The following is a 22451-nucleotide window of genomic DNA, read 5'->3' as shown; positions in this document are numbered from 1 at the left end:
TAGTTGATATTTAAAAGGGAACAATATCTTAAAGATAAGTATCTTTGACGTTATTTAATTTAGAAAAACTAATTTAATTACAATAGTCACTCAAAGGAAAAAATAAGTAAAGGGAACAAGATGAATTAAAACTAAAAAGCACACAAGAATACTACAAGAGGGAACCACCTGATGCCACTAAAAACAATTATGTAAAGAAACCAATTAGAGGTGACTAAAAATAACTATAATTTAATGAATAAAAAAATTTGTCCCCGCTACAATCGCATCCACGACGAATCCGATCCCAAGAGAAAAAATCGTTAAGAATTTTCAGCGTATTGTCATGGTGAAACAGTTGCGAGGATAATCGACTGAAATGGAGCAACTGTACCACCTAGGTCTCCTCATAATAGCGATGTGACCCTCAATGTCAGTGAATGTCAGTTGTGGGATATTTTATACGACACGACGGATACGTTTGACAAGAACGCCAACAAAAGTGGGTCCATTACATTAATGGTTTGTTTGAAATCACATAAAAAAAAGAAAAACAAGAAAGATATTTTTTGTTATTTGATAGTAAATAACCATTGAAAAAAAACTAAGAGATAATTTTCTCTATAAAATCTGAGAAGAATAAAAAAGAAATTTACGAGAAAAGAAATCTCTCTCCTGTTTTTTCACGGTAAGTTCCCGTGCTCCTTCCCTTCTCTTTGTTCGTTAAATAAAACAACACGTCTTACAAACGTTTCAATCCCATCAGGCCACGGCCATGTCGGAGTACAGACTTTTCTCTGCGATGTTCATCAAAATATTACTAACCATTGTCCTCTTCGGGCCTGTACATCCTGATCGCACGGACTTCGCTTACAACGGATTCACAAACGCCGACTTGATCCTCGGAGACCTGGCCACCGTCACCCACAACGGCCTCCTCCGTCTTACTAACCATACCGTGATGCACAAAAGCCGCGCCTTCTATAAGGGTCCTTTACCTTTCAAGAACTCGTCCACCGGTAACTCTACTCTCTTTCTCGACCACATTTGTTTCTGCCATCGTCCCAGAAAATCCCAATTTCCACGGCCATGGATTTGTCTTCGTCATTTCTCAGTCATTTCAGCTTCCCGGAAGCTTCCCTGCGGAGTTTTTTGGCGTCTTCAATTCGAGTAACAATGGGGATCCAACCAATCACATCTTTGCGGTCGAGCATGATACCGTAAAAAACACGGGGTACAGAGATGTCGATGCAAACCATATCGGAATCGATATCAATGGATTGGTCTCTATCGGCTCAGCACCCACTGCTTATTTTGCTGACGGTCGCTGGAACAACTTCAGCCTCAGTAGTGGAAACCCCGTTCAGACTTGGATAGAATATGATGGAGTGGATAAGCTGCTCAACGTAACAGTGGCTCCAGTTAAAGTACCCAAACCCCAGCGCCCGCTTCTCTCTGCAGCTGTTGACCTTGTGTCTGTGTTCTTAGACCCCATGTATGTCGGCTTCTCTTCGGCTAATAGCAAGCTTGTGGCGTCTCACTACATACTCGGATGGAGCTACAAGATGAACGGCCAAGCTCAAGCACTGGATCTTTCTTCCCTCCCCGCACTTCCTCGAATGACACCCAAACCGAAAACCAAGGTTTTGACGATTGGTTGCCCATCATTACTGGATTTCTCACGTTAGCCGCCGTCTCTGCAGCTATGTTTATTGTGAGAAGGAAGATCAAATACAGTGAAGTGGTGGAAGATTGGGAACGCGAGTACGGACCCCATAGGTTCAGGTACAAGGACTTGTTCACTGCTACCAAGGGATTCAGAGAAAATGAGCTTTTAGGAATAGGAGGCTTTGGTCGGGTTTATAGAGGTATACTACCCTCGTCCAAGATTGAAGTTGCAGTGAAGAAAGTTTCTCATGATTCAAAACAGGGGATGAAAGAGTTCGTAGCCGAGATCATGAGCCTGGGTCGGATGCGCCACCGCAATTTGGTACAACTGCTTGGATACTGCCGGCGTAAAGGAGAGCTTCTCCTAGTCTATGATTACATGCCCAATGGCAGTCTTGACAAATACCTCTTCGATCACAAGTCTACTCTTAATTGGAATCAAAGATTCAATATATTAAAAGGAGTAGCTTCAGGTCTTCTCTACCTACACGAGGAATGGGAGCAGATAGTCCTCCACAGAGACGTCAAAGCCAGCAATGTTCTGCTTGACGGAAAACTGAACGGGAAGTTAGGCGACTTCGGTTTGGCAAGGTTATACGACCACGGAGCGGGTCCCAGAACTACCCACATCGTGGGAACGGTTGGGTACATGGCGCCGGAGCTCATACAAACAAGCAAAGTTACCACCAGTTCAGATGTCTTCGGTTTTGGGGTTTTCATGCTCGAGGTCGCCGCTGGAAAGAGGCCCGTACACGCGTTCACTGTATCAGGGGAAGAGTTGGTTTTGACGGAATGGGTTTTCAGCTGTTGGAAAAGAGGATCAATCCTAGAATCGAGCGATCCCAAACTCGGGGGTGATTATATCAAAGATGAAATGGAGCTGGTACTGAAGCTTGGCCTGCTTTGCTCGCATCCGGTGGCGGAGGCTCGGCCTAGAATGAGAGAAGTGGTTCAGATTTTGGATGGGGATGCCCCTTTAACAGAGTTAGTGGCTTGGAATATTTTAGAGAGGAGTGAACATTATGACAACTTAACAAGTGTTGGAAGATAGGGCCCAAACTCACACGACCAAAGGAAGACCTACATATCTAAGAGTATTATAAGATAGCCACACGACCAAAGAAGGTCTATAAGATGAGCCCAAACACATAAGAAGTAGGACCCACAATGATTACCATGAGCTGACATCCTTATCAAATCAGTTGGAAGATGAAGAATGACTCACAAAAGTATCTTTATCTTATTGTCACGTCCAAGAAAAGTTTTAGTTTGAGTTATGTTTGTCTTTAATAATATTGAGTTATTTAATTATGCTAGGATTTATGTTTAAGTGTTTGGGTGTAATTAACAATGATAGTTTTATTATAATTAGACTCTACTACCTTCCTCTATTATAAATATAGGTTCATGTACACTGATAAAAACAAGGCAATGAAATATTTATCTTTTCCATAAATTCAACATGGTATCAGAGCAGGTTTTGTGAGTTGACGTGGTCAACCCACAGAGGTAATGTGATCCTTTTATCTAAACCCTAAACCCTAAGTTTAGGTTCATAGTTATTTTTTTTTTCTATCCCTAGACCCATAGTTTTGTTTGCGTTTTTTACCTCTATACGAAGTTTTTCATATTACAAATTATATGTTGATGGAAAGATATTTGAGTCTAATTTCCAAAGAAAAATTATTTGTTCCAATTAGAGTTATCTACAGAGAAATATAGATATTTGAATGAGTGAAGGTCAGATTGAAAAAAGGTTTGAGCAGTAGCAGCAACAATCTTCATATTCTGAGGTATTTTTTGCTATCAAGAAATAGACTTTATATGGAGAAATATATATCAAAAGAAATATCTGTAAGTCTATTCTTTTACCTATTCAACCAATTTTTTTTTATCTGAGTTATCTACAAAGGGAAATCGATATTTGAAGCAGCAAATGTTAGATTGAAAAAGAGGTTCGAGCAACAACAGAAAGTCTCAACTTCCAAGGTATTTTATGCTATCAAGAAAGAGACATTATATGGAGAATTATACATCAAAAGAAAGATACGTAAGATTATTTTCTTACATATTCAACCAATTCTTGGTATGATTTTTTATAAGGAGATATTGATCTTGGAAGAGTCAATGGTTATTCTGGGAAAACAGGAGAAACAATACTTAGTTTGGCCAGATGACAGAAACCAAAATATATCAGATTATTTATCTTCTGATAATTATATTTTATGAAGTTAAGTTATACTTGGATGAAAGGTATTTAAGTCTACTTTCAGAAGGAGAAAATTTCATGTGAATCTTATCTATATTTAAAGAAATATTCGCATTGGAAGAATCAAAGGTCATGCTGGTATTCTGTTGTATGGAAAAATCCTAATTTATGCCCATTGTTTTGCGTCACTTTTTGAGTTGATATATTAGGAAAATATCTTACTTCTCCCTGGTTTGAGGGATTATTTATACATCTATGTTATTTGGGCTTATTTCTGCATCTATGATATTTGGTTCAAGTTAGGATCATTGCCATTACCTCTTACCTTGAGGGGGAGAAGTACAAGAAGTACAAGAAAGAGGTATTTAATTCTATATGTAGTGGATTAGTTTATGTGACCAAAATATTTAAGAAAAGGGGAGCACAAAAGATGAAGCTTCAGCATCTAAGAAAAAATTATTTATATCGGATTATGATTATTTCATGGGTCCTTCTAAAAGGTTTATTATTTTGGTTCATGTTATATGTGTTGGAAGATGGTCGTGTTATATTCAGCTGCAGTTATTATGTCTCTTCGGGAACATTATTATTGAAGAAGAGGTGGCCTCATAGCATCATTTATTTTACCCTGTTAAAAAAGATCATGGTTGGGAAACTTTGATAGAGGATACCCTGTCAAAAAATATCACGGTTGGGAAACCATGACGGAGCAACTTAATACCCTGTAAAAAAATATCACAGTTGGGAAACCATGACGGAGGAACTTATTATTGCATCTATGTTATACCCCCTTGAATTGGCTAGTAGAGTATCAAGAAAGAGAGCACCAACGTGAGGGGGCGTGTTGGAAGATTGGAGGACTGCCATTTTATACAAAAATATTATGTATGTCATTTGCAGCAAGCTGGGAGTTCATGATGTTCTCTCAGCCCCAGCTTGAGGGGGAGTGTTGGAAGATAGGGCCCAAGCCAACACGACCAAGGAAGGCCTACATATCTAAGAGTATTATAAGATGGGCCACACAACCAAAGAAGGCCCACAAGATGGGCCCAAGCACATAAGAAGTAGGACCCACAATGATTACCATGAGTTGACATCCTTATTACATCAGTTGGAAGATCAAGAAGGACTCGTAAAAGTATTTTTATCTTATGGTCAAGTCCAAGAAGAGTTTTAGTTTGAGTTATGTTTTTCTTTTATCTATATTGAGTAATTAAATTATGCTAGGACTTATCTTTAAGTGTTAGAGTTTGGGTGTAATTGGGACAATGGTAGTTTTTTTGTAATTGAACTCTTCTACCTTCCTCTATTATAAATAGAGGTTCATGTACACTGATTACAACAAACCAATGAAGTACTTCTCTTTTCCATAAATTCAACAACAAGCTGCTATAATTCTTCCACGTATCATGGATTTAGTCGTCCGTGGTCAAGTCCCTACTTTCTGGTGGCCGATGATTTGTTATGCCTTTGGTGTGTAAATTATATACTTACTATTTGATACTTGAATAAAGTTTGTAAACTCATAATATTATAAAACTATACGGATTTCTGTGGATTTCAAAAGATGGGGTTATTTCTATTTAGCTAAATCCAAAAATTTCGAAGGTTTGGCACTGTTGAGGTATGATCTCCAAAATTTTCAAAAGTTTAGTGAGATATGAAGAACTAATGACCCTTTTTTCAATCAATTATGAACATTTAATCAAATATCAATAAATTGATTGTCTACCTATACGTGTTGCATGAAATCTTTCGTGAGATGCACCTCATTACCTTTTTCCAAGTTATGATGGATCCACAAATACAAAAAGTTAACTTCTTTCATACTTTTTTATAATTCTTAAAATACCCTTTGTAGGCAAGAAATATATTCATTAAAATTAGAACCTCGATCAATGATTCAAATAATCGATATTGATTAACAATCAAGATTGAAGGAATCTCATTCCAATTGACTAATGGTCAACCGATGATTAAAATCAAAGATCTTTATTGAAGGAACCTAATTGTAGTAAATAGATGGTTAAAGCCAAAGGTCTTAATTGTCAAAGTATAGACATCAAAGAGTTTCAATTCTCTTTAGCCTAAATTTGGATCGATTGTTGAGATCTATCCAACTGATGGTCACGAAGAAATCGATTGTATTGAGGACACCACCAAAATTAAATTAAGTAAGATGGCTACTAAGTATCACATCAACAAACAAGGTGGCACATAAGTGACACATGGTGTCACACAAAACTCCATCCAAGCAAATAAGGTAACATATGGATGATACATGATGTCGTAGGAAGTTCCACCTAAAAGGGAGAGGTGGCACTATTTCAAATGGATAAGATGAAATGTGTCACACTCTCATAGGAAGAAAAGAAAGGTTTTGCCTCATGTTTCTCTCCCCTTGGATGTGTACCTAATCAAAGGACTCACCCCCCCCCCCCCCCCCCCCCCCCCTTCCCCCCAATATAAAGGCTCTCCATAGGTGTGTGGAGATCTTTTGGGGGGAAATATTTTAGAGGAAGAAAATTGTTGGAGAATTTAGAGGTGCTTGGCTAATGATGACTCAAGCAAAAATATTTGAGGAGTAGATAACTAAACTACACCAAGCGATGAAGGAACATGACAAACAGATCTTAGCAAGAGATACCCAAATTGGCCAATTCATGAACAAGTTTAAATCTCTAGTAGGTAATATGAGAGAACTCTCTCATGCAGCAGACAAACACCAAAAATCTGCAAGAACTTACGTTAATCTGTTTCTTAACCAGCATGGGACATCTAGAGGATTCCAACTAGTTGAGGGCAGATCCATTACCATGGAAGCTCTTAATGAAGTTAATGCTATTTGAAGTAGTCTCCTTGATGATGGGAGACAAATGTTTCATGCCTATGTAAGGCCCTACAAACGTCTTATCCAAGAACTTAGGATGCTGCTTGGGTATCATCTACCAAGTTCCAACAATTCCATGGAGATGAAAATCCCAAATAGCACACCACCCACTTCATTGAGACTAGTAGTAATGCCAACACTAATAGAAACCTTCTTGTGAAATAGTTTGGGTGTTCCTTGAAAGGAAAAATTGGTTCATCAAACTTCCACAAGAATCAATTGATAGTTGGGAACAACTGAAGCATGAATTCATAAGCTGGACAAATATGCTCAATTGCAATGAAAATTCCAACTAAGACTAAAACAACATAAACTTCCACAAGAATCAATTGATAGTTGGGAACAACTGAAGCATGAATTCATAAGCTGGACAAATATGCTCAATTGCAATGAAAATTCCAACTAAGACTAAAACAACATGTGCATTGGAAGAATGCATTCGCACTTACTTTACTTCTTACAAAATCAAAAGCCCAAAGGTTTTCAATAGTTGGCTACCTAGCCACAACATGGAAATCCTCATGAGAAAAAAGGTGAGGGAAAGGTTCTCGTTGATGATACTATAAAGAAAGCTAAAGTGGTAAAGAAAGACTCAAGGCCCCTTTGAACAATCCATCTAAGGAATTCCATATGACTAATGTCATTGTACTTGCCAAAAATTATAAGTAGATCCAAGAATGGTGAAACCAAAAGAATACAACATTAGTTGATCCACATTGAAGGAAAGACTAGCCAAATCTTATGCTTCTCTTGACTCCAATGTGCCTATGATGTTGGAGCAACTACTTGATTAGTGGATGGTACAATTGTCAAAGCCAAAGAGGATAGAAGATGTTGGGAAGGCATATGGTTAGAATTATTGTAAGTTTCTTTAGATAGTTAGCCATCTCATAGAAAAATGTTTTGTAGTACAACACTAAGGCGTATCATCGTTGTTGAGTTGTGGAGCCTAATTGACGACTTACGCTCAATCGGTACACAGGTCATTAAGGACAGTTTAGGAATTTTACTTTTGTTAAGTAGTTTCCCTAGTTTTCTTTTTATAATTGGGTTTAGGGGGCACCGCTATTAGTGTTTTATCAATCACCACGGAGAAGAATCTTGAGTTACAGCCTGAGAGAGGTTAGAGACAAACACCTAGAAGTGTGTGCAATTTTTCTTTGTAAACTATTTCATCTTCATAGTCGATTATTGTAGCGGCGAAAGATAGGACGTAGTCTCACCTTGAGGTGAACCTGTATAAATCATGTTGTATTTTTTCATGCTTGTTTTTTCTTCTTTTGTGTTTATTATTATTGCTCTCATTATTTTAGAATTAGAGCGTCTAATTCCTAACAAGTGGTATCAGAGCTTTGGTTTGTGATTGAAAACAATGGCTGGCGGAGAAGGATCGGCACTTGGAATGAACAAGTTCGATGGTATGGATTTTGAGTTCTGAAGGATGCAGATTGAAGATTATCTGTATAGTAAAAAGCTACACTCACCACTTCTGGATATGAAACCAAAAGGAATGAAAAATGATGTCTGGATCTCCTTGATATACAAGTGTTGGGAGTAGTCTGGTTAACATTGTTGAAGAACGTCGCTCACAACATGGCGTCAGAGAAAACCACAACGGGGATGATGAAGATTCTGTCGGATACGTATGAGAAGCGTTCTGCAAATAATAAGGTACATCTCATATAAAAACTCTTCAATTTAAAGATGACAGAATATACATCAGGGCATTTGAATGAGTTTTGCATGATTATCAAACAATTGACCTCCATTCAGATTAAAAATGATGATGAAGTTCATGCTTTAATTCTTTTGGCATCTCTGCCAAATTGTTGGGAGCCTATGAGGGTTGCGGTCAGCAACTCTGTTGGCAACGGGAAGTTGATTTTTAATGATCTTTGGGATACTATTCTTGCGGAGGAAGTTCGTAAAAAGGAAGAATTGTGGAAATCTAATTCTGCCCTAAATGTCGATACTAGGGCAGGAACATCGAGAGGAATTCCAACAAGGGGGCAATAGTAGAGGGAAGTCAAGGAGAATGGAAGAAGCAAGTCCAAATTTGGAAGGAATGTGGAATGTTGGAATTGTGGCAAGTTTGGTCACATAAAGAAAAACTGCAGAACACTGAAGAATGATGAAAAAAAACAATGATGCAAATGTTGACTAAAGAACTACTAGATGCTTTACTCTTGTCGGTTGATAGCTCTATTGACTCTTGGGTGTTAGATTCAGGAGCTTCTTTTCACACCACTGCGCACTATGAGATTATAGAGAATTATTTTGTTGGAGATCACGGGAAGGTGTATCTTGCTGATGGAGAACCTTTGCATATTATCAGTATTGGTGATGTCAGTTTGAAAATATCAAACACGCCAGTGTGGAAAATTCACAAGTTGAGACATGTGCCAAAATTGACTCTTACTTATCATATGCCAGCAGACCTAAAGGAAGTGACCACCAAGTCGTATGACATTGCTCCATACTTCAATCTTAATCCATGTTGGATGTAGGGCACACTCCTATTATTCTTAGATAGTGCCACTCCTATCTTCTATAGGTAGTGAGTCTATATGTAATGCTCAGAAGTGTAAAAAAACTCCTCCATCACCGTGTCCCTCCACAGGACAACGACTCTCAAGTGGCAAGAGTAATAAATACCAATTTAAGGGGAGGACTATATGATAATAGTAATAAAATCATCCATCATGGTGTCCCAATCCGGGCATCGACTCTCTTAATGTGTCCCAAACGTAGTAACACTCATAAGGTTACAATAAGGGGTTTTCCCAAAGATATTTTTGAGACTTTAAATAAATGATGGTATGAGAAAAGGTATTAAGGCCACCTCTTCTTCAATAATAATATTTCATCCAAAGAGACACAATAGCAGCAGCTGAAATGGCTTTAGTCCCATATAACACAACCATCTACCAACACATATAACACAAACCAAAATAATAAACCTTGTAAAATGACCCATGAAATAATCCGATACAAAAATTTCTTCTTAGATGCACAAGCTTTATTTGTGCTCCCCCTTTCTTGAATATTTTGGTCACATAAAATTTACCCACAACATATAGAATAAAATTCACCTTTCTTGTACTTCTTCTATTTTTCCCCCTCAAGTTGGGAGGTAATGGCAGTGATCCCAACTTGAACCAAATATCATGGATGTAAAAATAAGCCCAAATAACATAGATATATTAATAAGCCCTCAAAGAAGGGTGAAGTGAGATATTTTACTGATATAGCAACTCAAAAAGTGATGTAAAACAATTGGCTTAAATTCGGAATTTTCAATGCTACAGGATACCAGCAGAACTTTTATTCTTCCAATGCGAATATATCATTAAATATAGATCAGTCTGACAAGAAATTTTCTCCTTTTGAAACTCGACTTAAATAAATTTCATCCAAGTATAACTTCTCTTAATAAAATATAATTATCAGAAGATAAATAATCTGATAGATTTTGGTCTCTGTAATCTGACTGAATTAAGTATTGTTTCTCCTTTAGCCAGCATGACCATTGACTCTTCCAAGGTCAATATCTCCTTATAAAAAAACTCAGATTGAGAATTGGTTGAATAGGTAAGAAACTAGACTTATAGATATTTCTTTTTATATATAATTCTATATATAAAGTCTCGTTCTTGATAGCATAAAATACCTCGGTAGTTGAAGATTTTGGCTGCTGCTCGAACCTCTTAAGCAATCTGACCATTTCTGCTTCAAATATCAATTTCTCTTTGTAGATAACTCCAATTAGAAAAAAATAATTTTTCCTTGGAATGTAGACTCAAATATATTTTCCTAAATATATACTTTTCAATATGAAAATCTCAGTATAGAGCTGAAAAACGTAAAGCAAACAACAGGTGTAGGGACTAAAAAAAAACTACGAACCTAGACTTAGGGTTTAGGGATTAGAGAAAAGGATCTCATTATCTCTGTGGGTTGACCAAGTCAACTCACTAAACCTGCTCTGATACCATGTTGAATTTATGTAAAAGAGAAATACTTCATTGGCTTATTATAATCAGATTACATGGACTTTTATTTATAAAAGAGGAAGGTAGTAGAGTCCAATGACAATAAAACAACCTTTGTCTCAATTACACTCAAACTCTAAAACTTAAAGATAAGTCCTAGCATAATTAAATAACTCAATATAAATAGAAGACAAAACATAACTCAAACTATAACTCTTCTTTGAGAACATGACCATAAGATAAAGATAGTAGCTCGTGGCATTCTTTGTGGATCCCACTTGATCTTCTAACCAGCTCGTGGTTATCTTTGAGAATCCTTCTTGATCTTCCAACCAGCTTGTGGTTATCTTTGTGAGTCCTTGATCTTCCAACTTATGTGATAAGGATGCCAACTAGTGGAAATCATGGTGGGTCCTACTTCTTATGTTCTTGGACCCATCTTACAATACTCTTAGATATGTGGGACTTCCTTGGTCCATCTTCGAACAAAAGTAACAAAATATTGAACTTGATAAATTGTAGAGACCTTTAAAGGTCCCCATACATTAGAGTGTATTAATGCAAATAGAGCAGCTTTGGTAGTTGTAAGACGAGGAGAATATATACTCCCAATATGCTTACTTAATTGACATGTCTCACAATTGAAAGTAGAAAAAGATTTAAGAGATGGAACTAAAGAACGAAGTGACGAGATAGATGGATGACCAAGCCGGTTGTGCCAATGTTGAGCCTTGGATGTAGTGGATGAAATAATAGCTACTGGTGGAAGAGTAAAATAGTATAATCCCCTTTTTTCATGGCCGCCACCAATCACCTATTTCGTAGTTAGATCCTGAAATGTACATGAAAATGGTGGGAAGATGTTATGGACTCCATAGCATCAAGAGTGGCTAACCGGAGAAGAGAAGAGATGGAATAACTTGTATTTCAGTACCTTAGGGGTTTAATTGTAATTTGAAGTTCCATAAGGGTCTAATTATAATTATAGAACCTTTGATGTTTTCCTTGACCTATTTAGGGCATCAAGTGATGGAATGAAAACAAGCATTGATCATTAGTCTAAATGAGATCAGGTTCTCTCTCTAAAGAGGCCTAAGGTTGGAGCTCCTTCAAAGGCTCACGTCCCTTCATCATTGGGTGTTCCAAGAACCCCAAATCCTTCCCTTCTTCGTCATTCAATCTGGAAGCTAGAGAAGATCGCCGGGTGACTCGATCCATGGCTAGAGAGCCTAACATTGTGGTATCAGATAGGACCACCCTTGGTGATTCCTCTTCCCCTACAGAAATTCAAAATTTTGTGGAAGAGAACCATGCTGATCTACAATCTCAAATCAATGGCCTGGAGGGAAAATTCCAGATGTTGCTGTCACGCATGGAGGAAGGCTTTACCCAGCTTTCAGTCCAGATGGCATCCTCCTCACGCCCAGCAAATCATCTGAACTCTCATCCAACGCCTCCACCTCCTCCCTTGCGCCAAACACCTCCACCTCGTGGGGGCCTCAATCCAGCACCCCCTACCGTGCCAAGGTACACAAAGCTTGATTTTCCAACGTATGATGGGTCCTCCGACCCTTTAATGTGGTTGCACAGGTGTGATCATTTCTTTTCCAATCAAGGAACTCTGCCCGAAGGCAAGGTTCAATTAGCCGCCTTCCACATGCTCGATGAAGTGCTTTATGTGGTTTCATCAATTCAAAAACGAGTTTGTGGTCTATGATTGGGAATTTTTCAAAGAAAATTGTAAACGGTTTGGTCCTCCGCTTCGCAGCAACCCAGTTGGGGATTTGGTCAATCTAAAATAGCTTGGCACTATAGAACAATATCAGAAATTGTTCCAAGAAAAACTTGCTCGTGCAAGTCATTTGGTCCGACCTGAACTTTATGTCAATTTGTTCACGGCTGGCCTGGTAGAACCCCTTCGCCTAGAAGTGGAATTGGAATGCCCCACCTCCCTAGCCCACGCCATGAATTTGGCAAGAGCATTGGACACCAAACAGCGCCTCTTCCGTGAGTCATTAAACAAACGTCCCCCTTGGCCACCTCGCCCACAGCCCCATGGTCCTTATTCCACTTACCCCAGGCCTCCTCCCAACCAGCCCTCACCACCACCACCACCAGCCTTTACACCCCCACCGGGATTTATCAAATGTCTGACAAAAGCAGAAATTGATTAGAGAAGGGCTCAGGGCCTATGTTTCAATTGAAAAATTTGTTAAGGGCCATCAATGCAAAAGACTATTTTGGGTAGAAATAGAAGACCCCTCAGAGGATGACTTTCAGGAGGATATGGACCAAACCGAGGAGGAAACACCAGAAATCTCCCACCATGCCATGACAGGCCTGCTGAGCTCCAATACCATGCAGGTCCATGCCACCATGAACCATCATATCCTGCTCGCACTTGTGGACTTAGGCAGCACACATAATTTTATAAGCAGCCAGGCAGCACAACAGTTGGGATTATCACTACAACAGAAATCAGGAATATCAGTCTCAGTGGCTAATGGTGACAAGGTCACCACTGTGGGTTTCAGTTCAGCAGTGCCCTTTACTATTGAAGGTCACTCCTTTGTAGCAGATTTTTTGGTCATACCGCTGGCTGGGTTTGACCTCGTATTGGGCATTAAATGGCAACAGCGATTGGGTCCGATCTTATGGGATTTCCAATCCCTTACCATGAGTTTTAAACAGGACATCCATCCGATCACCCTCCAGGGCAATAACGCCCAGCGGCCATGCAGCCTCCAAACACTTTCGTTGGATCCTTCAAAAGGGGATAACTTAGCTTCATTGTTGGCAGAATATGCTGATTTATTTCAGGACCCTGCTGACCTTCCTCCTATACGAGAGTGTGATCACAGAATTCGTTTGAAAATGGGCATCGAACCAGTGGTAGTGCATCCCGACCGCTATCCCCATGTGCAAAAAGATGAGATAGAAAGACAATGTCAACAAATGCTCCAACAAGGTATTATTCAGCCTAGTCATTCTCCTTTTTCTTCCCCGGTATTGCTGGTAAAGAAATCAGATAAATCTTGGCGCTTTTGTGTGGATTACCGTGAACTCAATGCTCACACCATCAAAGATAAATTTCCAATTCCAGTGGTCGATGAATTATTGGATGAGCTACACGGCTCTCAATTATTTACAAAGTTGGACTTGAAATCTGGCTACCATCATATTCGGGTTTATTTGGAGGATATCGAAAAAACAATCTTCCGCACCCACCATGGTCACTACGAGTTCTTGGTGATGCCATTTGGGCTATCCAATGCCCCGTCCACCTTTCAAGCACTTATGAACCAGGTATTTCGCCCTTTCTTACAGAAGCATGTCTTAGTTTTTTTTGACGATATACTGGTCTATAGCAAAACTTGGGAAGCACATTTGCACCAATTGCGACAGGTTTTCACAATTCTCCGAGCACACCATTTATTTCTCAATCGTGCCAAATGTGACTTTGCCACATCCGAAGTAGCTTATTTGGGGCATGTGATCTCGGCATCTGGGGTGAAACCAGATTTCAGCAAGATACAAGCGGTTATGGATTGGGCCAAACCTCACTCCGTTACAGCTTTGAAAGGGTTCCTTGGTCTCACAGGGTATTATAGAAAATTTATCAAAGAATATGGTCACTTGGCAGCGCCATTGCACAATTTACTGAAGAAGCATGCCTTTCAGTGGTCTCAGTTGGCAGACTCCTCGTTTAACAACTTAAAACAGGCATTAGTGTCAGCACCAGTTCTCCAATTGCCCAACTTTGCCAAAAATTTCATCATCGAATGCGATGCATTCGGGGGAGGGATAGGTGCCGTCTTGCAGCAACAGAGTCACCCCATTGCCTATTTCGGCCGCCATCTCACTCCTCACCATCACAAGTTAGTCACTTATGAAAGGGAACTCATCGGTTTGGCCAAAGCCGTGCAGCATTGGAGGCCGTAGCTGTGGGGCAGACCTTTTGTGATCCGGACAGACCACTGTAGCCTCAAATACTTATTGGAGCAACGCCTTACTACATCCCCACAACAACATTGGCTCAGCAAATTAATGGGATTCGATTTTCAGGTGGAATACAAACTGGGCTATCTCAACCGGGCAACAGACGCCTTGTCCCACAGAGAACTAGGGGATTCACACTTGCAAGCACTGAGCCACCCCAAGTCCCCTTTGCTGAACACAATCCGTCAGGGTACTAGCCATCATCCAGATCTCCTTGAATTACAAGCTCAAATCGAAAACCATTCCAAGGACAAGAACTGGACACTACAGGACGGTCTCATTCTATATAAAGGACGCATATATCTTCATCCTTCGTCAGTACTCCTTCCTGCCATTATTGCCTCCTTTCATGATAGTACACATGAGGGCTAGCAGAAGACATACTTCCGCCTCAGTCGGGAGTTTTATTGGAGAGGTATGAAGCGGATCATTGCTGAATATGTTGCAGCATGCCAGGTCTGTCAGAGGAATAAGTCTGAATCCTTACAACCCGCCGGCTTGCTACAACCACTTCAACTTCCTTCACAGGTATGGGCAGATCTCTTAATGGATTTTATCGATGGTCTTCCTCCTTCTGCAGGGAAATCTGTTATTCTTGTTGTGGTAGACCGGTTATCGAAATATGCCCACTTTATGGCCCTCAGCCATCTGTATACAACAACACAAGTCGTTCAGCTTTTCATGGATAATATTGTCCGTCTCCATGGCCTTCCAGAGACCATCACCAGCGACCGTGATGCTATCTTCACCAGTAAATTCTGGGGGGAACTATTTAAGCTCCATGGCTCTAAGTTAGCTTTTTCTTCAGCATACCACCCTCAAACAGACGGCCAGACAGAGGTGGTTAACCGCACATTGGCGATGTATTTGCTGTGCTTTGTGGGGGACACACCCCGACAGTGGGTTCGTTGGTTAGCATGGCCGGAGTATTGTTATAATACCTCATACCACACCGCACTGGGTACTACCCCTTTTCGAGTTGTTTATGGACGCGAACCTTTGCGCCTACTTTCTTATGAACCTGGGTCTTCTCGGGTAGCAGCATTGGACCAAGCATTAGCCGATAGAGATGCAATGCTTGCGCAAGTCCGCCTTCAGTTACAACGTTCACATGCAACTATGAAGCATACTTATGAAAAAGGACATCGTCCCCTTTCCTTTGCACCTGGAGAATTTGTTTGGCTCAAACTTCAACCATACCGCCAACTATCTCTTGCTGCCATCAAACACCATAAGCTTTCTCCAAAATTTTATGGGCCATTCCAGGTCATGCAGCGTATTGGCACTGTGGCGTATCGTTTGAAACTACCACCAGACGCCAAGCTCCATGACGTCTTCCACGTCTCCCTTCTCAAGCCGTTCAAGGGAGACTCACCACTGCTGCATACCCCTTTGCCTCCTCTCAAAGATGGCAGGTCCATGCCCACGCCCGCTCAGATCCTTTAAGCCAGGCGAGTGAACAACGCTTGGGAAGTGCTGGTTTGGTGGACTGACAAGGAATTGATAGAAGCCTCTTGGGAGACACTCGAGTCCTTCCAGACTCTATTCCCCACTTTCGAGCTTGAGGACAGGCTCTTTCTTCAGGAGGGGGGTGATGTTATGAACTCCATAGTATAAAGAGTGGCTAATCGGAAAAGAGAAGTGATGGAATAACTTGTATTTCAGTACCTTAGGGGTTTAATTATAATTTGAAGTTCCATAAGGGTATAATTGTAATTATAGAACCTTTGATGTTTTCCTTGACCTATTTAGGGCGTCAAGTGATGGAATGAAAACAAGCATTGATCATTAGTCTCTCTAAAGAGGCCTAAGGTTGGAGCTCCTTCAAAGGCTCACGTCCCTTCATCATTGGGCGTTCCAAGAACCCCAAATTCTTCCCTTCTTCGTCATTCAATCTGGAAGCTAGAGGAGATCGCCGGGTGACTCGATCCATGGCTAGAGAGCCTAACAGAAGGTAACAGAGCAATTCAATTGTTTGGTTAATTGACTAATGGAGAGCAAATTTAATGAAAATTAAAGAACAAACAACACATCTTGAAGAGGAATAAATGCGGTAAGAGAGGAGGAACCCTTGCCAAACACCTTGGTTTGGGAACCATTAACAATAGTGACAACTTTATGAAGAAGACATGGAGACAATGAATGAAGCATGTGTTTGTTACTTGACAAGTGTTTGGAAGCCCCAGAGTCAATGATATAAGAGGAAGGGGTTGAAGAGGAAGAAAGCATACTAAAGGCAATGGTAGTGGCAGCAGTAGGTCCTAGTGGAGTAGAAGACTCCAATAAAGATTTCAACTTCTGAATTGCAGCATAGTCTTCTGCAGTAATAGTCACATTCCCGAAAGGAGAATCAACCCTTTCCTCCTTTTTCTCAACATTAACTAAGGCTGGATTTGTTGTGGCCCAATCAGGCTTGCCATGGAGTTTCCAGCTTGAATCCATAAGGTGGTTCTGACCACCACAATAAGTGCACAATCGAGCCTCAATGTGTGAATGAGTTAGACCTGTTCAACCACCCCTATTGCGACCTCCTCTTGTATTTCTGTCGCGTCCTCGAGATTGGGATGATGTACCCCAATTACCAAAGAACATAGCTGATGGAGCATCAATTGGAGAAGGAGGAGATGGATCAGGAATCCGTAACAATGTAGCACTGATGTCATCAAATGAGGGAAGAGGAGAGGAACAAAGAAGCTAAGTCTTAGCCACCTCTAGATAAGGCTTAATATTGGTAAGGAAAATAGTTGTTGCCAATGCCTCTCGTTGTTTTTCTTTAACAACAATGTCGATAGAGTCTGGTCGAACAATTTTCCATTCTTGGAGAAAGCCACGAAATCGAGCCAAAAACTCATGAATATTATCTCCTTGTTTGGTAGCCAGCATACTTTGGAAAACATCATATACTCTTTGCAAGGAGGCATTACTTGAATAGAGCTTAGCACATGTGTCCCAAATATCCTTGGATGTTTCCAAGTGGACCACATTGTTAGCTACATGCTTTTCCATGTTGTTAATTAGCCAACTGATAACCATGTCATCATTTTTAACCCACTTGTGGTAGGCTTCATCTTCTTCATCAATCGAAGGATGGATTCTGATAACATGACTGAGAAGGTCACGAGTAATGAGAACCCTCCATACCGATTGTGACCAACTGAGGTAATTGGAAAGACCCTTAGTGGAATTGTAGTATTTCAGAATATGTCACTCTTATTACTCATATTTTACTCTCCATGTTGACGTAAATCAACTATTGAGGTCAATTTTCAAAGGGCTTCTTCAAATAAAAATTACACAACGTAATTTGAAGCACCTGTAGACCAAATTATCCCCCAACGAAAAATAAGTAGAGAATAATTTCACGAGAATAAGTACCAAATCATGGAAAAAATTTGTACTTTTGTCAAGTGATAACAAGAACCAGCCACTACTCAACTTCTCTTATATTAATCTAACAAATAGAGAGAAAAGAATAGATGCAACTCTCATCCTTAATCCAAACTCAACCACAAAACCGATAGCAAATTTAGACAAGGCCTTTCTCGGCAAAATAATTTCCAACTCATGGGAATACTTCAATAAGAAAATTCAATTGCTGAAGTTCAAAAGTAGAAAGAAACAATAGGAATAAGTAAATGGTGGAATTCTAACCAAATGATGGTCATCCAACAACATAACCCAATTCCATGAGTAACGTTTGATTATAGAATTGACAACAACATATGCTGGAATCCCATATCAATGATGTTTGATCCAAGTTACAAAAAGGTAACTGAATCCAAATCACAAAAAAATAGAAAAAAAAAATAACTTTTGATCAATCATGTAATTTTGCTACAAGATGATCAAGACTATAACATCCTTTTAGTCATAAGAGATAGATCTTCACAATTTTTATGAAGATTATCTTGACTTGATGTGTCTCAAGAATTCAAGAATAGAAAAAAATAGAAACCGTTGTTGAATTTATGGAAAAGAGAAATACTCCATCGACTTCATTAACTTATTATAATCAGAGTACATGAACCTCTATTTATAATAGAGGAAGGTAGTAGAGTCCAATTACAATAAAACTACCTTTGTCCCAATTATACCCAAACTCTATCACTTAAAGATAAGTCCTAGCATAATTAAATAACTCAATATAGATAAAAGACAAACATAACTCAAACTAGAACTCTTCTCGGACGTGACCATAAGATAAAGATGCATTTCTGACTCCTTCTTGATCTTCCAACTTATGTAATAAGGATGCCAGCTCGTGGTAATCATGGTGGGCCCATCTTACAATACTCTTAGATATGTGGGCCTTCCTTGGTCGTGTGACCCATCTTATAATACTCTTAGATATGTGAACTTTCCTTTGTCGAGCAGGCTTCGGCCTTATCTTCCAACACTCCCCCTCAAGCTGGGGATGAGAGAACATCAAGAACTCCCAGGTTGCTGCAAATGATGTATAGAATATTTTTGTATAAAATGACAGTCCTCCAATCTTCCAACAATTCCCCTCACGCTAGTGCTCTCTTCCTAGGGGAAGGGATAACATATATGTAATAATAAGTTCCTCCATCATGGTGTCCCAACCGTTGACATTTGATATTTTTACGGGTTTTAAGTTCCTCCAACATGGAATCCTAACCATTGACATTTTTATATTTTGATGGGGTATTAAGTTCCTCCGTCATGGAATCCTAACCATTGACATTTTTATATTTTGATGGGGTATTAAGTTCCTCCGTCATGGAATCCCAACTGTTGACATTTGATATTTTTGATAGGGTATTAAGTTCCTCCGTCATGGAATCCCAACCATTGACATTTTGATATTTTTGATGGGGTATTAAGTTCCTTTGTCATGGAATCCCAACCATTGACATTTTTGATATTTTTGACGGGGACAGATAAATAATGGAATGAGGCCACCTCTTCTTCAATAATAATATCCCCAAAGAGACATAATAACTACAACTGAATATAACAGACCATCTTCTAACACATATAACATGAACCAAAATAATAAACCTTGTAGAAGGACCCATGAAATAATCATAATCCAATTTTAATATTTCTTCTTAGATGCAAAAGTTGTGCTCCCCCTTTCTTGAATATTTTGGTCACATAAAACTTATACACAACATATGGAATAAAATACCTCTTTCTTGTACTTCTTCTACTTCTCCCCCTCAAGCTGGGAGGTAATGCCAGTGATCCCCAGCTTGAACCAATTATCATAGATGTTGCAATAAGCCCAAATAATAGAGATGTGTAAATAAGCCCTCAAACCGTGTAGAAGTGAGATATTTTCCTACTATAGAAACTCAAAAAGTGACACAAAACAATGGGCTTAAATTCGGATTTTTCAATGCAACAAAATACTGGATGACCATTGATTCTTCCAATGCGAATATATCTTTAAATATAAATCAGATTGACATGAATTTTTCTCCTTATGAGACTAGACTTAAATATGAAAAAACTACTTTACTATCTCTTCACGGTTAAACTCCTTCTATAAACAACTTCTTGTATGGATGAAATAACTACTTGAATAGGGATCCTAAACTCCAAGCTCTGATACCATGTAGAAGTTAGGATCCCATGAGAAGGACTCTAGGTTAACGTGGAAGAAGAAGGAGAGAAGAGAGAGAGGAGAGAGGAAGGACAAGGATGTGAGAGAGGAGAGTTTGGATTAAGGGAAGGAGAGAATGCGTCAAGGGAGAAGAGAGGGTGGCTGGATGATTTCTGAAGGAGAGGAGAAGGCTTGAATGCCTTACCTCTTAACCAAGGCTCATATTTATAGTGTTGCAATTCCCTTTGGGCTACAACTCAATAGATTAAAAGACATTATTAGACAACATATTTACATCTTTATGCCATCCTTATGGAACTTATCATAAATTACCACTTACCCACTCCTTTGACATGTGGGCTTCTAGCCTTGAGCTTGTGGGCTTGAGCACATCTTCCAATAGCGCAAAAGTTGGAAGCAACTTAGTCACTTGGAGGAGAAAGAAACAAAAATGTGGTGGCAAGATCAAGTGTTGAGGCTGAATGCCGGGCTATGGCACTAGCAATGAGTGAGTTTTATGGCTGAGATTATTCATGATACAACTTGGATTCTGGATAACCAGGTTCATACTACTTCATCGTGATAATCATGTTGCTATCCATATTGAAAGGACCAAGCATATTGATATAGGCTGTCACTTCGTTCAAGAAAAAAACTCATAGTTGGATTAATATCTAAGGAGTTTATACCTTCAAGGAATCAATTGGATGACAACTTTATAAAAGCTATTGCTACAAAGTCACTCACAGATACATGCACCAATCTAGGAATTATTGATGTTTTTTCACTAGTTTGAGGGGGAGTGTTAAAGACATTCAAGTGGTACATCATGTAATAAGAGAGTGACTAATATAGGTTGTAATTAGTTATAAGTTGAGAGTTATTTTTTTACTTTCTTATGCACTAGGGAATTCAAACCACCTCCATAAGTAATATAGTGAGGGGGGAGGAGGGTGATTTAGCTCTTCTCTAAACCCTAATCTTCACTCCAAATCGTGCCTCCCACAAGCTCTCTTCTCTTCATCTTCTCTTCTCTTCTTTCTTCTTTCTTCTTCTCCCTTCTTCTCCTTCTTCTCAAACCTGGTTCCTATGGATTAGATCTCAAATTTTAATAATAATCATCCACAACAGCTAGGGTGTGACTTTTTCCACTTAAGCTCAAGGTTTGGGTAGGTTGTTTTCCAAGCTGACAAGCTTCACAAAGTTTTTACTTTAAAAAGTTCTAACTTGGTAGTCCTTTCACTAGATTTTTCCTTGATAACTTTTTCAAGGAGTTTATTTGTCCTAACCTTATGTCATAACCAAGACTCACCTACATTTTCACTCAAAAAAATTACACTTGTAGAGGGTAAGTCAACAATTTTTACCACATAGATATTTTTGCTTTTATGTCCCTCTAATAAGGTTTCATCATTTTCAATCTTTACTAAGTATTTATCCTTTTCAAATGATATTTTGTTACCCTTGTCACAAAATTTACTAATGCTAAGTAAATCATGCGTCAACCCTTCAACATAATTAACATTTGATTTTGTTACCCTTATCATGCTACCTTTACTATTTTCTCCAAAGATAACATGACTTGTGTTGATTTTCAGGAATCCATGAATTTAGCTCATAGAGAAAAAGAGAGAGAGACCCATTGGGAGAAAACCAGAGGAAGAAGAGGTTGAGAACTTGATTTCCTAACCCTCCCCCTGAAGCTCTATTTATAGATTAATGAAACTACTGTATCATAATAATACCCCTACACTTAGGGTTTAGGGTTTAGGGTTTTAACCCTGAAACTTTAACCTAATTACATCAATGCCATCTTTATGAGATGACTCTTTATTTACCATCCTGCCATCAAAGTATGTGGGCCTATGGGCCTTCTCCTTGATCTATGGGCCTTGAGCCCATCTTCTACATCTCTTGGATGTGTGGGTCTTCCTTGGTCTTATGGGCTTGGGTCCATCTTTCAACAATCTTGGATATGTGGGCCTTCTTTGGTCGTGTGGGCTTGGGCCCTATCTTCCAACACTCCCCCTCAAGTTGGGGGTGAGAGAACAACATGAACTCTCAGCTTGCTGCAAATAATATATAAATTATTTTTTTTGTATAAAATAGTACATCTTCCAATATGCTTTCATCTTCCAACACTCC

General features: G+C 39.3%; 1 pseudogene; it reads left to right on the top strand.

The window, feature by feature from the left end:
- Nucleotides 1–754: 754 nt before the first annotated feature.
- LOC137943004 (L-type lectin-domain containing receptor kinase SIT2-like) lies at nucleotides 755–2698 on the top strand (annotated as a pseudogene).
- Nucleotides 2699–22451: the final 19753 nt, after the last annotated feature.

This window comes from Aristolochia californica, unplaced genomic scaffold (assembly GCF_029961685.1).
Source record: "Aristolochia californica isolate CCGP_79_NKW_82.1479 unplaced genomic scaffold, dmAriCali1.0.hap1 SCAF_10, whole genome shotgun sequence".
Lineage (NCBI taxonomy): Eukaryota > Viridiplantae > Streptophyta > Magnoliopsida > Piperales > Aristolochiaceae > Aristolochia > Aristolochia californica.
Note: the sequence above shows the minus strand (reverse complement) of the source record. Positions and strands in the feature narration are given on the sequence as shown.